Here is a 6,000-nt window from a genome sequence, read left to right on the forward strand (position 1 = left end):
TTATTGGTTGAGAACCATGCCTCTAGGAATTCCCATGCGTGTCTATGTTTGGCTTGGGCTACTATGGTTGCGTTGTCCCAGTTAAACTGAAGGCCTTCATTGTCCGAGTGTACTGATATTAAGGAAAGTTCGTCGCGTCGTTTTGCTGGTAGCTGATGCTTGTGTAATCTAATGGGTAGTTTCCTTCCTGTGTGTCCGATGTAATGTTTGTAGCAGTCGTTGCATGGTGTTTTGTAAACCACGTTGGCTCTGCATGTTGTGGGAATGGGGTCTTTACTCCTCGTGAATGTTCGTTGTAGAGTGGCTGTGGGCTTGTGTGCTACCATGATTCCTAGTGGTTGTAGGAGTCTCGTTGCCATTCCAGAGGCATGGTTCTCAACCCATAATGCAATCAACAAACATATAGAATTGGACCCCATATGCAAACCCATACAGAACAAAACCGGAAATGACACTACTCACCATAATGGACTGGACAGTATAAATTCCAAGCAGAGTAGAACAACATCGCTTTATCAGAGGCCTCACTGATGATGTTACCTAGCATGGTGATGAAACGTCTGTACGAAAACAAGCTAGCTCGGCGAGCAAGTCAACAATCTCACCCACAACCTAAGCTAGAAATCTTTGCTAAAACTGACTATGAGTGTGTAAAATAGACTGTAATTTTTCATTTAGTTTTGGGGTCTTGACCCATATGATTTAGTTTGATCCACTTCAAGAAACTATTGGTGAGTCTCAGGTAATTGTTATAGCCTTCTTCAAAGAGGTTCATAAGAACTGCAGAAAATAGCTGAGTTAAAAATGCTGAAGAAACTCAATAGGTCTGGCAGCATCTATGCAGAGACAAACAGAGTTAACATTTAGAGTCCAGTATGACTCTTCTTCAGAATCTAAAGAAACGTTAATTCTGCTTATTAAGACCTGCTGAGTTTCTCCAGGACTCTTGGTTTTTATTTCAGATTTGCAGTGTCCACAGTAGTTTGCTTTTATTAAAGCAGCTGAGTTGTCAGGTTTTTTTTGGTGGTTTTTTTCCACAGTTTGTATATTTCTATTCTACAGTTTTATATTTGCTCACCAGTGATTCAAGGTCACTGTCTACAGCAGACCAATACTCAAAACCTCTGCTATGGATGGCATACCGACTGTTCCTGTGTGTTTATTGTGGAGTTCTGCCATGATCCTATCAGTCATAGAACTAGGTACCATTGCTCTTTGACCTAACATAATACAACCCTGTCTAAATGACAATTGTGACTGCTGCGGAACCGTTTCAGTTCTTTGTCTGTGACCTGGTCAAATTCCGTCCTACCATTAAAAGTCCATTCACAGCTTCTTTACAACAGCAAGAAAGTTCCAGGAACATGTCAGTTGCTGTGATTGGAAAGTTTTGTCCACCATGAGTGTATTATAAAGATTTTGCCTAGATTTGAGCCCATGTGCAACGAATGTGATAGTGCACTAGTGACAGCGTTCTTTTTCAAACTGCGTTATTTCATATTGCAGTCATGCTGTGAGAGAGGTAGAGCCCAAGACTGCATCCTAGACACTAGTATTGCCTGTTTTAGGGACTCTGATCCTGGAATAGTTACTTGCAGTTATGAATTCAGAATAATGATCCCTCTGGGGAGTGCAGTCAGAGCCAAGTCCCTGGCCTCTGGTTGGAACAGGTGTATGGGGTGGGTGGGGCAATGGTCTTGAAGTATACTGGAAGAACAATAATGATGGGAGGCTCATAGTTAGAGGAATGTAGGTAGAATGAAGTATATGTCCAACCCCATATAACCCATACAGAACAAAACCAGAAATGACACTACTCCACAAGCAGGACCTCAAAGGTAGTAATCTCTGAATTGTCCTCAGTACCATGTACAAGCCTCTCCAGAAATAGGAGAATAAAGTTGACGTACAGGTCAAATTGTACTGAAACAGGGCCAGGACCATTTTCCTTGTTGTGAGTTGTCAGTGCTTATTGCGGCGGGTTGAAACTTACTTAGCAACGACGTGGGAATAAGGACATGACACTAGGGAGAGGTACACAGTGTAAAAAGTATTGTGAGAGATAGATATTACTTAGATAGGAAAAAATAAATAACTTGGTAGGTTCAGGATAAGAGAGAAAGCAGTAATGTCCAAGCTAATGTTATAGTGCATGTATGTGAATGTTCAGATTGTGATAAAGCAGGGTATCGCAGACAGTGGGCTCTTGTGTGTGAGAGTATGTCACATTTTTGAATTACCCAGGAGCTTTGAAGCCTATAGATCCCCATTTCTTTCTCCATGGCAACGCCTTGGCCAATTGGCATTCCAACCAATCAGTACCTTTTCTTCTATAAAATAAATTGATGTGATTATTTGACATGTGGCATTCTTACATATATCTTCACAAAGGCATGATAGAAAATGTGAGATGGAAGCTTCAGTCCCATGCCTCTCTTCTCGGAAATATGAATCATTTGGGTCACATCCGCTTTGTCAATTTTATCATGTATTGATAACAGAAATAAACAAAGCAGACACAGAGAATTATCAGTTCATACAAGAGATTAATGTTCATTGTACAAGCTCTGACATCTTATCTCATTTACATAAGATATATATTTCCTACAGTAAGGACATCAAGGCAATCTGAACATCTGAGCAGCAAAAAATGTTTTTCCCCCCATAAACCCACTGGCAGCTATTTGATACTCTTTGTATTGCATAATGCATCAATTTTAAAAATAGTTACTCACTTTAGACTTTCACACACCCCATCACCTCAGGCTGAGATGGAACAGTCTCAAGCTGCAATTTGATTAATGGTTGCTATTATATAGGTCCGAAAGGGTTAATCCTGCAGAGTGCCACAAGCACCGCCCACTCTGATGATATCATTAAGAAGAATGTTGTGAAACTTGAAAGGGTTCAGAAAAGGTTTACAAGGATGTTGTCAGGGTTGGAGGGTTTGAGCTATAGGGAGAGGCTGAATAGACTGGGGCTATTTTCCCAGGAACGTTGGAGGCTGAGGGATGACTTTATAGAGATTTATAAAATCATGAGGGGCATGGATAGGGTGAACACTCAAGGTCTTTTTCCCAGGGTAGGGGAGTCCAAAACTAGACAGCATAGGTGAGAGGGAAAAAATTTAATAGGGATCTAAGGGACAATGTTTTTACTCAGAGGGTGGTGCGTGTACAGGATGCGCTGCCAGAGGAAGTGGTGGAGGCTGGTACAGTTACAACATTTGAAAGATATCTGGAGTGCAATTCTATCATCACCAATCTCCACCTATAAGTTAAAGATGCAGGACTGGGATGAGAATCAAGAAGTCTGGCAAAACTCTGCCATATCCCCAGTCAAGACTTGATATCAGTGGACAATTCAAGTACGGAGGCCATCATAGCTGCTCCTGTCCTCTCACTCCAACCTTACCCAGCAGGGGAGTGAAAACCCTGGTGTTAAGGACTAAAGTGGGGCTCTGATTGATGGTTGTCTCCTCCCTAGGCCTGTGAAGCCAATTCTAGGGTGCCTCCAAACTGACTAAACCCTAAATGGATTGACCCTGAGACATGCTGATCTCTGTGTGACACCAGGGTCTTGCTCACTGAACCATCTGGAAGCTAGTGGAAATGTTTGACTTAGATTTGTGTTGTTGTGCTGTACAGAACATGGGCAAAATGTTTGAGGAATATTTAATCCTTTTTGCAGTTTATTTAAAGTGATCATTTTCAAAAACAAAATGAAGACAAATCTGAAAACAAATTATAGCCAGCAGTACGGAAGAGCACAAACAGGGTATTTTTCACAGAGTTTCACAACGAGCTTGTCCCCTGGGTGACAGAATGGCAGTGATGCAAGAGATGGAAAGAAATTAGCACAAGCAGGAAATATTAAACCAACAGAGAGAGGATGACAAGGTAACATAAAAAAAAAACAGCTAGCCCTAAGGACTAATCCCCCAGAGTTTGCAAATCTACCCCTTTAGATTACCCGAGAAATTAGATTTACAAATTATACGACCCAATTAACTCCAATATCTAGTTATTCAAAGCATGATGAAAGCAAACTGTTTCCACCTCAGAGAGCGAAGTCTTCCGTTTTACAGTCTAACCTCAAAGGTGGCTTGGCTTTCCTTGTAAAATGATGCAGTTCTCAGCTTTTTTTAAAATCTAAGCTCAAGGACCATGGCAAAATCTGTGATGAGGTTTGGACACAAAGTTACTCCTTAAGGGCCAGAAGTCCTGGTGCCAGGGAAACTGGACAGACATTTATTGCCTATAGGTCTGTAGTATCTGACAGACTGTCGGGGTGATGGACTGTAGCCAAACATTCTAGCCCTTCCATCCTGCCCTGGCCGGTCTGCCCTCCTTCCCTGGACAAATTCACACATTTGAGCAGACTCCGTGGCCATTATACACCAGCATCCCTCCCTCAATCATCCTCTGTGATCCGTGCAACCTGGGCTACAGTTGCCCAATCTCAGTCATGGCCTGGCATTGACACACACACCCACCTCCACCCAAAAAAAGGACATAGCAGCTGCTACTCGCTTCCAAGTCCAACAAGGACGTGACCTCACGTGTTGCACAGTTGGGAATCAGAAGGCACATATTGATCACTTGTGGGCTGAGCAGGAAGGGGAACTTAATTCTGGCAAGCTGGCCTTTCAGTAACCATACATGACATGTGAAAGGAATTCCCAAATCTGCCACCACAAGGCCTAATCGAGTTTTAAATTTCCGAGAACTTAATTGCAAACTTAATTGATGGTTCCTGGTTTTTGGCCTCTTGTGCAATTAATTTCCAACATCTTACTGGCTTCCTGCTCCCAGGAACTGTACTCAGAGAATCTGGTGCTGTAGTGCTTAAATGTAAAAAGCTAGACTTCATGTTTAAGAAAGAAAGGAGCATTCAAATACATCTACATATTAAGGAATATGTGAAAAAGTAAATGTAAAACAAGCTCAAAGCGTCATAGCCATCTGAATGGTTGAGCTTTGAATTGACCCCAAGGAGATGTATAAGCACATTGTCCCCAACCTGCATCTTCACTGGCTGAGCACGTAGTTGGTACAGTAATAGAATATTACAGTATAGAAGGAGACCATTTGGCCCATTGAATTTGTAGAGACTCAGATATTTGATGGTCTGAAAATAAAGTAAATATGGCTCATAGACTATAAGAGAGATTTGCAGATATAGAGCTCCTTTCATTACATCAGGACATCCTCAAGCATTTTAAGTCAATAAAGCACTTTTCAAAATCTAGTCGTTGCTGCAATGCTGGAAATGAGACAGCCAATTTGTGTACAGCAAGATCCCACAAACATAGCCAGATAGTCACTTTGGTAACATTGGGCCTTTTAGGTCCACCCGTGTGGGAGGTAAAGCCTTGATTGAACAGCTCCCCAAAAAGCCATGTGTCTCAAACAGCTTTGCAGAAGAATTAGCCTAGAGGAACCGATGTGAAACTTAAACAAGTTAACTTCTTCAGAAGAAGAGTCGCTGGACTCAAACAATATTTCTGCTTTCTCTACAGAGATGCTGCCAGAACTGCTGAGTTTCTCCAGCAATTTCTGTTTTGTTTCAGATCTTCAGCATCTGCAGTTTTTTATTTTAACCTCAGCGCATTGATCCATTAATGCTTTCATATTGTATGGCTGAAAATTTAACCTGTCAGCTCCTAATCGTGCAGGCTCAGAATTGTGCATTCTCTGCTTGTTTTGAACGGAAGTGAAATGATGTCACCTGCTCCAAACAGGCTTGGGTGCCTCTGTACCCACAGTCACTGACACAGATGTCAAATTGGCCTTTTTGAGAGTGAACCCACGGAAAGCGACTGGCCTGGATGGAATCCCCAGCTGTGCAGTCAGATCCTGCACGGACCAGCTGGCGGGAGTATTTGCAGATATCTTTAACCTCTCCTTACTCTGATCTGAGGTTCTCACCTGCTTCTAGAAGACCACTGTCATCCACTGCCAAAGGAAAAGCAGGCAACATGCTTTAATGACTACCGCC

The sequence above is a fragment of the Rhincodon typus genome, chromosome 30 (genome assembly GCF_021869965.1).
Source record: "Rhincodon typus isolate 14 chromosome 30, sRhiTyp1.1, whole genome shotgun sequence".
NCBI classification, from domain to species: domain Eukaryota; kingdom Metazoa; phylum Chordata; class Chondrichthyes; order Orectolobiformes; family Rhincodontidae; genus Rhincodon; species Rhincodon typus.